The 18,494-nt window shown below is 40.2% G+C and overlaps 1 protein-coding gene across 5 annotated transcripts in view; it reads left to right on the top strand.

Moving 5' to 3' along the window:
* Positions 1-18,494, top strand: part of LOC139749868 (phosphatidylinositol-3,5-bisphosphate 3-phosphatase MTMR3) — a 357,317-nt gene that overhangs the window by 98,845 nt on the left and 239,978 nt on the right. For 4 of the 5 annotated variants that reach the window (XM_071664222.1, XM_071664224.1, XM_071664220.1 and 1 more), the window contains exon 1: positions 10,727-10,879. The exons of the other annotated variant lie outside the window; for it this stretch is intronic. The gene's annotated coding sequence lies outside the window, so the exon portion shown is untranslated. Of the gene's footprint in view, positions 1-10,726; positions 10,880-18,494 lie in introns of those variants that run through there. 5 annotated transcript variants of the gene reach the window in all.

Raw genomic sequence — 18,494 nt, 5'->3', positions numbered from 1 at the left:
TGAACCTTGAGCACGATGGTATGAAACTTGAGCACGATGGTATGAACCTTGAGCACGACGGTACGAACCTTGAGCACAACGGTACGAACCTTGAGCACGATGGTATGAACCTTGAGCACGATGGTATGAAACTTGAGCACGATGGTATGAACCTTGAGCACAACGGTACGAACCTTGAGCACGATGGTATGAAACTTGAGCACGATGGTATGAACCTTGAGCACGACGTATGAACCTTGAGCACAACGGTACGAACCTTGAGCACGACGGTACGGACCTTGATCACAATGGTATGAAACTTAAGCACAACGGTACGAGCTTTGAGCACTGAAGTATGACCGACATGGTAGTCTAGCTTTTGACCTGATCTTTAAGGAGAGGTAGATGGAGGAGGGAAAACGAGGTCAGTGAAACAAAACTCCGACAAGACTTTACAATAACCACTCGGTAGATTGACCGCATTTGAATATTGGCCGGTTGCAACCACCTTTCTTCCCCCAAACAGTATTCTGCACCAATATATATATATATATATATATATATATATATATATATATATATATATATATATATATATATATATATTTATTTACTTATATATGTGTGTGTGTGTGTGTGTGTGTGTGTGTGTGTGTGTGTGTTTCATTAAAGACCATAGCACTAATATCATTAAGGAGTCTCTTTTTGGCTTTTTCTAATTTCCGAAACCATGTTTGATGGTCTCGAGAAAACATGTGAAGTACGTCTCCAAATGCCATATTTCTATCTTTCTCAAGAATAACGAACATGTGTTCGGAAATCAGGAATAGCAAAGGGGGAACTCTTTAACGCCAATCATGCCATAGTCTTTCATGAAACGTGTCTAGATGACAATATTCCGCCTAATTACACTAATATATAGTATAAAGAAATTGCAAAATTTGCTTTGTAAATAGACGGAAGCTATCATGCAACTCCCAAAAACTCGGTAAGCACAGCCGAGGTCCACTTTTTAAGTTAATACGTAACACTCACTATACGTCAACGCTTCCTCCACTGTCAATAGTTCAGGACAGCACGTGCCATCACCCTACATTCAGCACTTGTTCATCACCTTGTAATAAGGTCCACCTTGTCTTGAGACCCACTTTCCTTCTGGTTGTTTGACAACCAGTTCGTTATCCACTGGAACCACCCCACCTGGTGCCAGCAGTTTCACTCATCCATTGGAACTTTCTATGGTTCCATTCGATGGATGCTCTGTCCACTCTTGGGTATCTCTACAACACTTTATTTCTAATTTTTCTTTTCCATCCAAACTCACACCCCAAACGAACCTGTCCCTCAACCCTGCCAAACCTAATAACCTTGCTTTTAATTCGCATTTCCTCTGAAGTTCCTCCTTTAACACACTTCCAAACTCTGTCACCAACTTCTGCAGTTTGCTTATTTGAATCTGCTACATCAGCAAATAACTGACTCACTTCCCAGGCCCTCTCGTCCCCCACAGACGGCATACTTCTCTCTCTCTCTCTCTCTCTCTCTCTCTCTCTCTCTATATATATATATATATATATATATATATATATATATATATATATATATATATATATATATATATATATATATTTTTTTTTTTTTTTTTTTTTTTTTTCATACTATTCGCCATTTCCCGCGGTAGCGAGGTAGCTTTAGGAACAGAGGACTGAGCCTTTGAGGGAAATCCCCACTTGGCCCCCATCTCTGTTCCTTCCTTTGGAAAATCAAAATGAGAGGGGAGGATTTCCAGCCCCCCGCTCCCTTCCCTTTTAGTCGCCTTTTACGACACGCAGGGAATACATGGGAAGTATTCTTTCTCCCCTATCCCCAGGGATAACACCTATATATATTGTCCTGAAACATTTCATTCCAACAGACCCACCCTCTGGAAAACCCTATCTACAGAACATGCCTCGCATCCATATAATGTAGGTTTGCGGCAGGGGTGTGTGATGTCTCCATGGTTGTTTAATTTGTTTATGGATGGGGTTGTAAGGGAGGTAAATGCAAGAGTCCTGGAAAGAGGGGCAAGTATGAAGTCTGTTGGGGATGAGAGAGCTTGGGAAGTGAGTCAGTTGTTGTTCGCTGATGATACAGCGCTGGTGGCTGATTCATGTGAGAAACTGCAGAAGCTGGTGACTGAGTTTGGTAAAGTGTGTGGAAGAAGAAAGTTGAGAGTAAATGTGAATAAGAGCAAGGTTATTAGGTACAGTAGGGGTGAGGGTCAAGTCAATTGGGAGGTGAGTTTGAATGGAGAAAAACTGGAGGAAGTGAAGTGTTTTAGATATCTGGGAGTGGATCTGTCAGCGGATGGAACCATGGAAGCGGAAGTGGATCATAGGGTGGGGGAGGGGGCGAAAATTCTGGGAGCCTTGAAAAATGTGTGGAAGTCGAGAACACTATCTCGGAAAGCAAAAATGGGTATGTTTGAGGGAATAGTGGTTCCAACAATGTTGTATGGTTGCGAGGCGTGGGCTATGGATAGAGATGTGCGCAGGAGGATGGATGTGCTGGAAATGAGATGTTTGAGGACAATGTGTGGTGTGAGGTGGTTTGATCGAGTAAGTAACGTAAGGGTAAGAGAGATGTGTGGAAATAAAAAGAGCGTGGTTGAGAGAGCAGAAGAGGGTGTTTTGAAATGGTTTGGGCACATGGAGAGAATGAGTGAGGAGAGATTGACCAAGAGGATATATGTGTCGGAGGTGGAGGGAACAAGGAGAAGAGGGAGACCAAATTGGAGGTGGAAAGATGGAGTGAAAAAGATTTTGTGTGATCGGGGCCTGAACATGCAGGAGGGTGAAAGGAGGGCAAGAAATAGAGTGAATTGGAGTCATGTGGTATACAGGGGTTGACGTGCTGTCAGTGGATTGAAGCAAGGCATGTGAAGCGTCTGGGGTAAACCATGGAAAGCTGTGTAGGTATGTATATTTGCGTGTGTGGACGTGTGTATGTACATGTGTATGGGGGGGGGGGGGGTTGGGCCATTTCTTTCGTCTGTTTCCTTGCGCTACCTCGCAAACGCGGGAGACGGCGACAAAGTATAAAAAAAAAAAAAAAAAAAAAAAAAATATATATATATATATATATATATATATATATATATATGTAAGTATATATATATATATATATATATATATATATATATATATATATATATATATATATATATATATATATATATATATAAGTAGGAGAGATGGCCAGAGAGCGTTATTGGATTACGTGTTAATTGACAGGCGCGCGAAAGAGAGACTTTTGGATGTTAATGTGCTGAGAGGTGCAACTGGAGGGATGTCTGATCATTATCTTGTGGAGGCTAAGGTGAAGATTTGTATGAGTTTTCAGAAAAGAAGAGTGAATGTTGGGGTGAAGAAGGTGGTGAGAGTAAGTGAGCTTGGGAAGGAGACTTGTGTGAGGAAGCACCAGGAGAGACTGAGTACAGAATGGAAAAAGGTGAGAACAATGGAAGTAAGGGCAGTGGGGGAGGAATGGGATGTATTTAGGGAATCAGTGATGGATTGCGCAAAAGATGCTTGTGGCATGAGAAGAGTGGGAGGTGGGTTGATTAGAAAGGGTAGTGAGTGGTGGGATGAAGAAGTAAGAGTATTAGTGAAAGAGAAGAGAGAGGCATTTGGACGATTTTTGCAGGGAAAAAATGAAATTGAGTGGGAGATGTATAAAAGAAAGAGACAGGAGGTCAAGAGAAAGGTGGAAGAGGTGAAAAAAAGGGCAAATGTGAGTTGGGGTGAGAGAGTATCATTAAATTTTAGGGAGAATAAAAAGATGTTCTGGAAGGAGGTAAATAAAGTGCGTAAGACAAGGGAGCAAATGGGAACTTCAGTGAAGGGCGCAAATGGGGAGGTGATAACAAGTAGTGGTGATGTGAGAAGGAGATGGAGTGAGTATTTTGAAGGTTTGTTGAATGTGTTTGATGATAGAGTCGCAGATATAGGGTGTTTTGGTCGAGGTGGTGTGCAAAGTGAGAGGGTTGGGGAAAATGATTTGGTAAACAGAGAAGAGGTAGTAAAAGCTTTGCGGAAGATGAAAGCCGGCAAGGCAGCAGGTTTGGATGGTATTGCAGTGGAATTTATTAAAAAAGGGGGTGACTATATTGTTGACTGGTTGGTAAGGTTATTTAATGTATGTATGACTCATGGTGAGGTGCCTGAGGATTGGCGGAATGCGTGCATAGTGCCATTGTACAAAGGCAAAGGGGATAAGAGTGAGTGCTCAAATTATAGAGGTATAAGTTTGTTGAGTATTCCTGGTAAATTATATGGGAGGATATTGATTGAGAGGGTGAAGGCATGTACAGAGCATCAGATTGGGGAAGAGCAGTGTGGTTTCAGAAGTGGTAGAGGATGTGTGGATCAGGTGTTTGCTTTGAAGAATGTATGTGAGAAATACTTAGAAAAGCAAATGGATTTGTATGTAGCATTTATGGATCTGGAGAAGGCATATGATAGAGTTGATAGAGATGCTCTGTGGAAGGTATTAAGAATATATGGTGTGGGAGGCAAGTTGTTAGAAGCAGTGAAAAGTTTTTATCGAGGATGTAAGGCATGTGTACGTGTAGGAAGAGAGGAAAGTGATTGGTTCTCAGTGAATGTTGGTTTGCGGCAGGGGTGTGTGATGTCTCCATGGTTGTTTAATTTGTTTATGGATGGGGTTGTTAGGGAGGTGAATGCAAGAGTTTTGGAAAGAGGGGCAAGTATGAAGTCTGTTGGGGATGAGAGAGCTTGGGAAGTGAGTCAGTTGTTGTTCGCTGATGATACAGCGCTGGTGGCTGATTCATGTGAGAAACTGCAGAAGCTGGTGACTGAGTTTGGTAAAGTGTGTGAAAGAAGAAAGTTAAGAGTAAATGTGAATAAGAGCAAGGTTATTAGGTACAGTAGGGTTGAGGGTCAAGTCAATTGGGAGGTGAGTTTGAATGGAGAAAAACTGGAGGAAGTAAAGTGTTTTAGATATCTAGGAGTGGATCTGGCAGCGGATGGAACCATGGAAGCGGAAGTGGATCATAGGGTGGGGGAGGGGGCGAAAATTCTGGGAGCCTTGAAGAATGTGTGGAAGTCGAGAACATTATCTCGGAAAGCAAAAATGGGTATGTTTGAAGGAATAGTGGTTCTAACAATGTTGTATGGTTGCGAGGCGTGGGCTATGGATAGAGTTGTGCGCAGGAGGATGGATGTGCTGGAAATGAGATGTTTGAGGACAATGTGTGGTGTGAGGTGGTTTGATCGAGTAAGTAACGTAAGGGTAAGAGAGATGTGTGGAAATAAAAAGAGCGTGGTTGAGAGAGCAGAAGAGGGTGTTTTGAAATGGTTCGGGCACATGGAGAGAATGAGTGAGGAAAGATTGACCAAGAGAATATATGTGTCGGAGGTGGAGGGAACGAGGAGAAGAGGGAGACCAAATTGGAAGTGGAAAGATGGAGTGAAAAAGATTTTGTGTGATCGGGGCCTGAGCATGCAGGAGGGTGAAAGGAGGGCAAGGAATAGAGTGAATTGGAGCGACGTGGTATACCGGGGTTGACGTGCTGTCAGTGGATTGAATCAAGGCATGTGAAGCGTCTGGGGTAAACCATGGAAAGCTGTGTAGGTATGTATATTTGCGTGTGTGGACGTATGTATATACATGTGTATGGGGGTGGGTTGGGCCATTTCTTTCGTCTGTTTCCTTGCGCTACCTCGCAAACGTGGGAGACAGCGACAAAGCAAAAAAAAATATATATATATATATATATATATATATATATATATATATATATATATATATATATATATATATATATATGTGTGTATATTATATAAAAATTTTAGGAAGATCTTGAGAGCAAGTGAAAATTTGAAATACTCGAGGTAGGTTTGATTAGGGATATGAACCTCGTAATTAATCGCTCAAGTTGATGCTAAAGGTACTCTTTCTCTGTATGATGGACCGCCAGTTACGGCAAGAAACAAAAGCAGCAGCACCTTGTGGAAACAACCTAGACATCCAGCCGGGAAGAAGAGATTCTGACATGAGTTATTATATCCTCCTCCCCACTTTGACCTGACGGATGGAGTGTTCGATCTCAAGTCTCCGGATGAAGGTTGTGTGGTCAAATGGTGTTTATAGTGTCAACGTGGCTACTCTGTGCACTGTACTTTACATTGTAATATATGTAGCCTTAGGTGCAAATGATACAAATACGAGGATCGGCAGGTATTAGGGAAACGGTCTTGGCATTTGCAAGAGAGGTTTGTGGCCTGGGGGAGGTAGGCAGGCGAGAAACGGTGGTGAGTGGTGACCTGACGAGGCAAAGTTGCCAGTGAGACAGAAAAGAGAGGTATATATAGGCGAGACTTACAGGGGAGGAATGCAAAGTATGTCCAAGAAAACGCGGCAGGAGGTCAAGGAGAAGGTGCATGGGTTGAAAAAGAGGGCAAATGAGAATTGTGGTGAGCATCAACAAACTTCTAGGAAAATGAGATGTTTTGGAAGGAAGTTAGTAGTGTGAAATAAACAAAGGAACAAATGGGATCACTGATGAAGGAGGGCAAGTGGGGCGGGGAGTGGAAACAGGTAGTGAGGAAATGGAGCGAGTATTTTGAAGGATTATTGAATATGTTTGATGATAGTGTGGCAGCTGTAGGGTGTTTGGGTCGGGGTGATGTGCGAAGTGAGTTATTGTAATTGGTTAAGTGAAGAAAAAAGAAGTGCTGAAAGCCTTATGAAATATAAACCGTGGGAAGGCGACAGAAGTGGATGTTATTGCAGTTGAATTCTTATGAATTAGGGTGCCTGTATCGTGGATTGGCTAGTTAGGATTATCAGTTTATATATGGATCATAGTGTGAGGTCCTTGAGGACTGGCAGAATGCATGTATAGTACCATCGTTTAAAGGCAAATGGGATTAAGGTGAATGTTCTAACTGCAGAGGTATAAGTTTGTTGAGTGTACCTGGTTAGCTGTTTGGGAGAGTGGTTATTGAGTGGGTGAATGCATGTACAGAGCATCAGATTAGGGAGGAACAGTGTGGTTTCAGGAGTAGTAGAGGATATGCGGGTTAGATGTTTGCTTTAAAGAATGTGTGAGAAAAATTCTTAGAGAAGCAGAAGGAGTTGTATGTGGCATTCATAGATCTAGAGAGAGCATATGATAGGGACGACAGACTTGTGGAAGTCTTACGAACATGTGATGTGGGGCGAAAACTACTAGAAGCAGTGAAAGGTTTAAGGCTTGAGTAAGACTGGGAAGGCAGAGTGAGCGGTTTGAGGTGAAGGTCGGTCTGCGGCAGGGATGTGTGATGTCACCATGACTGTTTAAATTTGTGTATGGATGGGGTGGGAGAAATGGAAAGAATTAGAAGACAGGGACAAGTATGCAGTCTGTAAGGGAGCTTGAGAAGTGAGTCAGTTGTTGTTTGGTAATGACACGGCCCTGGGGGCAGATTCGAGTGAGAAACTGCAGAAGTTAGTGACGGCGTGAGGGAAACTCTATGACAGGAGGGAGTTGAGAATAAATGTGAATAAAAGCAAGGGTTATTAGGTTTAGCGGGTTAGAGGGACAGGTTCGTCAGGGATTGAGTTTAGACGACAAGAAACTAGATAACGAGAACTGTTCCAGATACCTTGGATTGGATATGGCAACAAATGGAAAGTTGGAAGCGGAAATGAGTCATACGGTGGGTAAGGGGGGAGGGGGGGGCGAAGGTTCTAGGACCACTGAAAAATGTGTGGGACGAGAGATTGTATAGGTAAAGGTATGTTTGAAGGTATAGGAATCCCTGTGATGTTGTATGAACGCGGGGCATGGGCTGTAGATGAGGATATACAGAGGACGGTGGATGTGTTGGAAATAAGTCTGAGGACAACATAAGGTGTGAGGTGGTCTGATCGATTATGCAATAAAAGGAGAAGAGAGAGATGAAGTAATGAGAAGAGTGTGGGTGAGAGAGCATAAGATGGTGTGCTGAAAGAAGTTTGACATACGGACAGACTGAGTGAGGAGGGGTTGTTAAAGAGGTGGAGGGGACAAGGAGAAGGGGTTATAAAACTGGAGGTGAACAAGATTTTGAGTGATCGGGGCCTGAACATGCAGGAGGGTGAAAGAATTAGAGTGAATTGGAACGATGTGGACTGGATTAGGGCGTGTGAAGATGGTGGGTGCAACCATGGAAAGGTCTGTGGGCTCTGGTTGTGGGTAGGAAGCTGTGGTTTTACTACATTGCATATTAGAGCTAGAGAATGGATATGGGCGAGTGCAGCCTTTCTCTTCTGTTCATGGCACTACCTCGCTAACACGAGAAACGGCGAACAAGTGGGGGATAGATAAATAGATAAATGAAAATATTATATATATATATATATATATATATATATATATATATATATATATATATATATATATATATATATATATGGGAGTGGGGGCGAGTATTGCAGGTTTTTTGGCTCCCAAATAGTTTAAACTGTCCTGGTTAGTGTAGATTACCCTAAATAATACGGACTACTCTAGACCATCCCAGATATTTTAGACTACCCTTGTTTAGACAGCCCCAGTTAATGTGGACTACCCCAGATGGTTCAGATTATCCGAAATAATTTGGCCTAATCTAGCTGATTAGAATACCCAAGTTAAATTGGACTACCCCAGATAATGTAGACCACCCCAGACAGTTTAAGCTAACCAAGATCCTTTCGACCACCCAAATAATTTAAACTACCTTAAGATAGTTCGGACTATCCCAGACAGTTCAGATTATCCGAGATAGATTAGACTACTCGAGATAGGTTAGACTACCCCAAATAGTTTACACTACTGTAGATAGTTTAGACTACCCTAGATTGTTTGGACTAACCTATATAATTTTGACTACCCCATAAAGTGAATACCATTCCAGATAGTTTGGACTATCCCAGACAGTGTAGAACTACCCTATATAATTTCAGACATATGTTACATATGTACCCAAGAGGGAGGGGAATATTTTCTGCCATGCAAAATTTGGTCAAGAAACATCTTGACATCCCTTGATTTCGAAGTTCCGCTCCATTTTCACTATTAATAGAAAAGTTAACCACTGTTAATTTGGACGAAGTGTGCTTAGTTTATGTTGCGATATTAAAAAAAAAAACTATATCAAACCGAAAAGAATTTATATAGAGCATTTTTTTTATTGTCTGTATGACGTTCTGTCTTGCTAAACATCGTCTGCTTCCTACGAAGTTACTCCTTGCCAGTAGGTTTAGTATCTCCTGGTTACATCAGTCAACAAATGTAATGCAGGAAATGGTTATAGGGGTGTAGAGATAGTTATATGCTATTTTTGTCCGTAGCTAATTCACTGTAGGAGAAAGGTCACCCTTACTGAATTTCACACACTGTGTTATTACATAATGAAGACCCGTGGGACTAGGTTCTTCCAGTGTCCTCTTTAATACACCAAACAAGAAATAATAATAGTGTAGCGTACCAGTTTTTTTCTTTTACATTCTTGGACTACCATTGAAAGTATAAACAGAGATGGGTCGTTTCCTAGAAAAAAAATCTAGAGTTCATTTCTCAAGTGTTTTAGAAGGCGTAATGTGGTAGAGGTAGACGCCAAGACCCACCCAAGCGAGGCTCATGACAATTGGCGGGAGAGAGGGAGTGGCACCTCCGCACGTGATCACGAAGCGCACGTGCCGCACGATCAATAATCGTGCACTCAGATGTTGTCACAGTATTCTAATCACTTACGTACATTATTATACATTTTCCCATACGAACTAAGCTGTCGAGTCATATGAAATGAAACCGGTTCTTTTTCAGGATATGAAAGAATTTCAGTAATAATCATATGTGCGTACTTTACAAATAACATCTATTGAAACCTACTGATATTCGGAGGTAATGGAGAAGATTATGAGGTTCTTGGAAATCCTGCAGGGTAGCGGCCTGCCATGCACCACGTGGCTGCACCGGGTGTTATCTAATGCGGCAGGCAGGACGTGGCAGCCAGGCCTGCACGAAGCCCTGCACATGAGCATCAGCAAATAGTACTTTCGATATATAAATCCGGTCCTCTATATTCGATAGATGGAAGGTGTATAATTGTGTAGGTGGGCCTACCTTCAAGGTCACATATACTTGATAGTAACTGTTATCGACCAATTAGTGTTTTTCTTTCGTTTTCCTGTAAAACTCGTCGGACTCTTTAGGATTTGCACATTATGCTGCAACCAGATACTAAATTTGACTGCTGCAGATATATCAGTTCTATAACATACAAAGTATGATAGAAAAGAAAATATATCAGTTACAAGAAGAATAATGGTACCACTAGGTGTACTCTGTGCACTCAGCTGGTTGTTGTTATGATGGTCCACAGGTTGGAGAGCGGTCGCACTAGAGAATAGATGGAGTTGTCATGTGTATCATATGTTAGTAACATATTGATAGGATACTCTGATATCACCTTAGTACACATATAACATGATATGTCATTCAAGCAAAACAATTACACGAAGTCAGCTGTTTTGTGACGTCACATGCCCTTGGGTCTTAGTTGAGATTCGCCAGCAGTCTTCTAAAATATTGGCAGACAATCAAATAAGAAGTTAAAAGCATGAAAATTTAAAAAAAATAAATTCAGAAATAAATTGAATAAGTATAATACTCATTAGTGTAACCAATATCAATTATCTTAAATACATAAGAGAAAGACATATTCAATACATTATTGGAACTATCTTGTTGTTATTGCCGCCATATTGTGTGACACAGTTTCAATGTTGAAGTGAAAATCAAACGTTTAATGTAATATATGCCCTCAAGCTATATGCCTGTGACAGTCTAGTTCGACGAGAGCCATAGGTCTATACAAACTCTGAAGAGGTAAGAAATTATCGTCCGGAGGAAATGTCATGGAGTAATATGTTGTGAGTGTTTCCCGTGTCATCTCACGTCACCGCCTACGACTTCAGGCTTGTTGAATAAACGCTATGTTATAATATGTTTTCGATATATTTCGCTGTTACTAATTGAAATGGCTTTACTAGGTGACCCCTAAGGAAGAACCTTGGTTTTACTTGCAAGCAACATCATACTTTTGGGGTAATTGATGAGGCAGAGATGTCTAAAAAGTTTGATAGTGAACATTGCATTAATATAGCGTAGAACGTAACAAAAAGAATCAGAATATTATGAACTTTGTGTTATATTGTTTTACGATACAGTTTAAACATATTTTATGTATATTGGAACAACTTGTTACTTTATTCTAGTTTATATCGAGTTTGGGGTAGTAACAGGTTGTTGTGAAGCTTAAGTTCAAATAAATAACGTTTCTCGAACCTTTCAGATTTATAGGTTTAGGTAATATTTTAATTTAGCATTATTAGCATTGTTTACTAAGTACTTTTTTATTGTGCTAATGTAGGGTTTGGAGAATATGATAGCATTTGTGGGGCATGATTTTCAGTGTGATATTTAGTGCAAATTACGGGTATTGTATGTAGTTATAGACTTTGGGGAAAGTGGTTAATTAATGTTGAAATAGGTATACACTCATTGATATATTGGGAAAGCTTGTAGAAACTGCTCTCTGCCTTACTTAGAAACTGAAATGGTAGGAGAAATAAACCATTTTAAATTCATCTGCTGTTGGGAACTGCAAGGCCACATGCTGTATTTTGTTTGTTGACATTTGATGCCATTTTCATGTTGCTCTCTTGTAGGTCTGATTGGTATTTTTGTCAAAGTATTGAATTTTATATATATATATATATATATATATATATATATATATATGTATATGTATATATATATATATATATATATATATATATATATATATATGTAAAAGACTTACATCCTCTATTAAAACTTTTCACTGCTTCTAACAACTTGCCTCCCACACAATATATTCTTAATACCTTCCACAGAGCATCTCTGTCAACTCTATCATATTTCTTCTCCAGATCCATAAATGCTACATACAGATCCATTTGCTTTTCTAACTGTTTCTCACATACATTCTTCAAAGCAAACACCTGATCCACGCATCCTCTACCACTTCTGAAACCACACTGCTCTTCCCCAATCTGATGCTCTGTACATGCCTTCACCCTCTCAGTCAGTACCCTCCCATTTGATTTTCCAGGAATACTCAGCAAACTTATACCTCACTTTTATCCCCTTTTCCTTTGTACAATGGCACTATGCAAGCATTCTGCCATTCCTCAGGCACCTCACCATGAGGCATACATACATTAAGTAACCGTACCAACTAGTCAACAATACAGTCACCTCCTTTTTTAATACATTCCACTTCAATACCATCCAAACCCGCTGTCTTACCGGCTTTCATCTTCCTCAAAGCTTTTACTACCTCTTCTCTGTTTACCAAATCATTCTCCCTAACTCTCTCACTTTGCACACCACCTCGACCAAAACACCCAATATCTGCCACTCTATCATCAAACACATTAAACAAACCTTCAAAATACTCACTCCATCTTCTCACATCACCACTACTTGTTATCACCTCCCCATTGGCCCCCTTCACTGAAGTTCCCATTTTGTTCCCATGTCTTACCCAGTCTATTTACCTCCTTCCAAAACATCTTTTTATTCTCCGTAAAATTTAATGATACTCTCTCACCCCGACTCTCATTTGCCTTCTTTTTCACCTCTTGCACCCTTCTCTTGACCTCCTGCCTCTTTCTTCTATACATCTCTCAGTCATTTGCCTTATTTCCCTGCAAAAATTGTCCAAATACCTCTCTCTTCTCTTTCACTAATAATCTTACTTCTTCATCCCACCACTCACTGCCCTTTCTAATCTGCCCTCTTCCCACGCTTCTCATGCCACAAGCATCCTTTGCACAAGCCATTACTGCTTCCCTAGATACATCCCATTCCTCCCCCATTCTGCTTACACCCTTTGCTCTCACCTTTTTCCATTCTGTGTGTATATAAAAAAAATATATATATATATATATATATATATATATATATATATATATATATATATAAATATATATATATATATATATATATTTATTTATTTATTTATTTATTTATTTATTATACTTTGTCGCTGTCTCCTGCGTTTGCGAGGTAGCGCAAGGAAACAGACGAAAGAAATGGCCCAACCCCCCCCCATACACATGTATATACATACGTCCACACACGCAAATATACATACCTACACAGCTTTCCATGGCTTACCCCAGACGCTTCACATGCCCTGATTCAATCGACTGACAGCATGTCAACCCCAGTATACCACATCGATCCAATTCACTCTATTCCTTGCCCTCCTTTCACCCTCCTGCATGTTCAGGCCCCGATCACACAAATTCTTTTTCACTCCATCTTCCCACCTCCAATTTGGTCTCCCACTTCTCGTTCCCTCCACCTCCGACACATATATCCTCTTGGTCAATCTTTCCTCACTCATTCTCTCCATGTGCCCAAACCATTTCAAAACACCCTCTTCTGCTCTCTCAACCATGCTCTTTTTATTTCCACACATCTCTCTTACCCTTACGTTACTTACTCGATCAAACCACCTCACACCACACATTGTCCTCAAACATCTCATTTCCAGCACATCCATCCTCCTGCGCACAACTCTATCCATAGCCCACGCCTCGCAACCATACAACATTGTTGGAACCACTATTCCTTCAAACATACCCATTTTTGCTTTCCGAGGTAATGTTCTCGACTTCCACACATTCTTCAAGGCTCCCAGAATTTTCGCCCCCTCCCCCACCCTATGATCCACTTCCGCTTCCATGGTTCCATCCGCTGCCAGATCCACTCCCAGATATCTAAAACACTTTACTTCCTCCAGTTTTTCTCCATTCAAACTTACCTCCCAATTGACTTGACCCTCAACCCTACTGTACCTAATAACCTTGCTCTTATTCACATTTACTCTTAACTTTCTTCTTTCACACACTTTACCAAACTCAGTCACCAGCTTCTGCAGTTTGTCACATGAATCAGCCACCAGCGTTGTATCATCAGCGAACAACAACTGACTCACTTCCCAAGCTCTCTCATCCCCAGCAGACTTCATACTTGCCCCTCTTTCCAAAACTCTTGCATTCACCTCCCTAACAACCCCATCCATAAACAAATTAAACAACCATGGATGGTATTGCAGTGGAATTTATAAAAAAAGGGGGTGACTGTATTATTGACTGGTTGGTAAGGTTATTTAATGTATGTATGACTCATAGTGGGGTGCCTGAGGATTGGCGAAATGCATGCATAGTGCCATTGTACAAAGGCAAAGGAGATAAGAGTGAGTGCTCAAATTACTGAGGTATAAGTTTGTTGAGTATTTCTGGTAAATTATATGGGAGGGTATTGATTGAGAGGGTGAAGGCATGTACAGAGCATCAGATTGGGGAAGAGCAGTGTGGTTTCAGAAGTGGTAGAGGATGTGTGGATCAGGTGTTTGCTTTGAAGAATGTATGTGAGAAATACTTAGAAAAGCAAATGGATTTGTATGTAGCATTTATGGATCTGGAGAAGGCATATGATAGAGTTGATAGAGATGCTCTGTGGAAGGTATTAAGAATATATGGTGTGGGAGGCAAGTTGTTAGAAGCAGTGAAAAGTTTTTATCGAGGATGTAAGGCATGTGTACGTGTAGGAAGAGAGGAAAGTGATTGGTTCTCAGTGAATGTAGGTTTGCGGCAGGGGTGTATATATATATATATATATATATATATATATATATATATATATATATATATATATATCGACTATGAAGTAAGTTTTCACTTTTTTATATATTATGTATGTATAAATTTAACATCTTTAATTTCTTACACTTAAATTCAAAGTTTCCTTGTTACACTATTAACACATCTCTCAGTATCGTCTTGTAAAACTTAATGATGCAAATAATCATGTTCCACATTGTTTATTGTATTCTGAAATGCTTCAGTAGCATTGCAATTGAAAATTCCACAACACCCAAAGCAAACAGCATTGCAGAGCTAAATTGTTAACTTACCCAGTCTAGTTTCTCAGCAAGCAATGTTTTGAATCATTCATGTGATGTGGTGGTGTTTCCTTTGCTTATGTGGAAAATTCTCTCTTGATGTAAACCCAAAAGGGAATGGTGGCAAGTCCCAGGTAGGCCATGATGGCTTGCTTTTTAATAGAATATGATAATGAATCTCATTGGTAAGCTAGAGCTCCAGGATGTGCCAGAATATACTGATGTTTAATGGAATATGCCATCAGAATTTCCTAACTTGTGATCACATGGATTTGTAGAACAGTTTGATATAAAACAAAACACAAAATAACGTCAAAGAAAAAATATTTTGGCTAAGTGTAACCTTTTCAGATCAGTCTCCCTAAATGCTGAAGCACATCTTAAATACTGAAATGATAAAGTGATAACTTTTCTCGTATGAAATTAAACAGTATCTTGCAAAAATGATGAAGCAACCAGGAAAGTAGTGATATAGGCCTCAAACTGGGAGAAATAGCAGAAATGGGTGGGGGTGTATTACCAAGATTGTGGACAGTGTTATACACTCTGGTTTTGACATGTTTCCCCAGGTTGTGGTGTCGTCTTTTCATTTATGGTTCATTTACTTCTCTTTATTGTAGTATCTCATGTCTTCATTGCTTTTACAAATGCTTCTTTAGTTTTATTGTGATTTTTTTGATAAAATGATGGATATCTTTGGATATCATTACTGATCTCAGTCTGTTTTTAACATTACAATAATTGTTGTTAGATGATGATAATGGGACATTGATTGATGGCATCTAGAATTGTTTATTCACCTTCAGTACATAAACACAATGAATAATTCAGAAAAAATCCATGATAAAAATCCACGATCAAGTGAAGTGATGACAGAAGTCAACACAATAATATTCTTTGCTCACCTTTATCATTAATGCCTGTATGAAGTGATGATACAGTGATTGATAGCTTTATTGATAACTTATATAGCTTAGAGAGTCAGTGCAACATGTAGCACATGAAGGAAATTTCTTAGCTATGCTTCTTCAGGATCGTCAACAGTTACCAGATATGAAAGCCAGTGATGAAGGTGTAATTCTGAACAAAGAGCTTAGGATGATTTTCATTGCACCTAGTAAGATGAATTGATGATTTACGTTAAGTAATGAGTTGATTGGTCAGGGAAGGTATGTGGTATTAGGAGGTAAAATACTGAGAGAAGAGGTTAAATGTAGCTTTGTAAGTATGAAGAATTAGCTGATATACTGTATATCTTCAGTTTTTTTGTCAGTATGTCAAAGTAAATTGGAACAATGTGGTATACAGAGATCAATATGTTATCATTGAACCTGATCCAGGGCATGAGAAGCACCCATGGGGTGTGGCTTTGACAGCTTAAGAATGGATGTGTGGGAATATGGCCTTTCTTTGTTCCTGGTGCTACCTCACTAATGGGGATAACAATAGAGAAGTATGAAAAGAAATGGTGCAGTACATTTCCCTCCCGGTTGGGAAATAAGTAAAATCTTTGCCACAATTTTATTGTCATAAACCACACCTTTTCTGACAACCATAAAACTCCTTAGGGTTTCTTTTGCTCTTTCCTGAATCATACTTAGATTACATAGACACATTTTCCTCTTGATTTTTCTCTGCAGATTTACATAATTTAATCTTATCATATTGGTTTTTGGTCTGTGAATTTATGTGCTACTTTCACAAACAAAAGGCACTTCTTAATTTCATCATTCCACCATTCTGTTAAAAAGTTCATGGGATTGATAACTAGCTTAATTAGAAAAGAATGCATATAAAGTTCTGTTTACCATATTATTTATGAGCAAGTATGGGGCAAGTATGAAGTCTGTTGTGGATGAGAGAGCTTGGGAAGTGAGTCAGTTGTTGTTCGCTGATGATACAGCGCTGGTGGCTGATTCATGTGAGAAACTGCAGAAGCTGGTGACTGAGTTTGGAAAAGTGTGTGAAAGAAGAAAGTTAAGAGTAAATGTGAATAAGAGCAAGGTTCTTAGGTACCATAGGGTTGAGGGTCAAGTCAATTGGGAGGTAAGTTTGAATGGAGAAAAACTGGAGGAAGTAAAGTGTTTTAGATATCTGGGAGTGGATCTGGCAGCGGATGGAACCATGGAAGCGGAAGTGAATCATAGGGTGGGGGAGGGGGCGAAAATCCTGGGAGCCTTGAAGAATGTGTGGAAGTCGAGAACATTATCTCGGAAAGCAAAAATGGGTATGTTTGAAGGAATAGTGGTTCCAGCAATGTTGTATGGTTGCGAGGCATGGGCTATGGATAGAGTTGTGCGCAGGAGGGTGGATCTGCTGGAAATGAGATGTTTGAGGACAATGTGTGGTGTGAGGTGGTTTGATCGAGTAAGTAATGTAAGGGTAAGAGAGATGTGTGGAAATAAAAAGAGCGTGGTTGAGAGAGCAGAAGAGGGTGTTTTGAAATGGTTTGGGCACATGGAGAGAATGAGTGAGGAAAGATTGACCAAGAGGATATATGTGTCGGAGGTGGAGGGAATGAGGGCAAGTGGGAGACCAAATTAGAGGTGGAAAGATGGAGTGAAAAAGATTTTGTGTGATCGGGGCCTGAACATGCAGGAGGGTGAAAGGCGGGCAAGGAATAGAGTGAATTGGATCGATGTGATATACTGGGGTTGACGTGCTGTCAGTGGATTGAATCAGGGCATGTGAAGCATCTGGGGTAAACCATGGAAAGTTCTGTAGGGCCTGGATGTGGAAAGGGAGCTGTGGTTTCGGGCATTATTGCATGACAGCTAGAGACTGAGTGGGAACGAATAGGGCCTTTGTTGTCTTTTCCTAGTGCTACCTCGCACACATGAGGGGGGAGGGGGATGGTATTCCATGTGTGGCGAGGTGGCGATGGGAATGAATAAAGGCAGACAGTGTGAATTGTGTGCATGGGTATATATGTATGTGTCTGTGTGTGTATATATATGTGTACATTGAGATGTATAGGTATGTATATTCGCGCGTGTGGACGTGTATGTATATACATTGTGTATGGGGCTGGGTTGGGCCATTTCTTTTGTCTGTTTCCTTGCGCTACCTCGCAGACGCGGGAGACAGCGACAAAGCAAAAAAAAAAGAAAATATTATTTATGGAGTAGAAGTTGAGTGTTTTCCTGTTGGTGCAGACTTATCTGGTCTCGATAGTGTTAGTAATCCTGCTTGATTTCTGTTTGATTTTTACCACCCATTTTCCCCATTATTTTTGTGTTATCTAAAAGGTTATTAGTTGAAAAGTTAATTTACAGGAGAACTGTATTGAAAAAATAGAAAATGAAATTTACTAAATTATTAATCAAAATATTGAATTATTTGCTATGGGTAGTAGCTTCCTCAGGCATTCCCGCCTGTGGCATAGGGGTCCCAGGTTCAGTCGTGGATGTTGGAGGTTGGTATGTTCTGTGAAGGTGCGCATTCATATGCACTTTATTCATAGTCATATACCTCCGTGTTGTA

Source organism: Panulirus ornatus, chromosome 8, assembly GCF_036320965.1.
Source record: "Panulirus ornatus isolate Po-2019 chromosome 8, ASM3632096v1, whole genome shotgun sequence".
Lineage (NCBI taxonomy): Eukaryota > Metazoa > Arthropoda > Malacostraca > Decapoda > Palinuridae > Panulirus > Panulirus ornatus.
The sequence above is the reverse complement of the archived record's forward strand: the minus strand, read 5'-3'. Positions and strand labels throughout refer to the sequence as shown.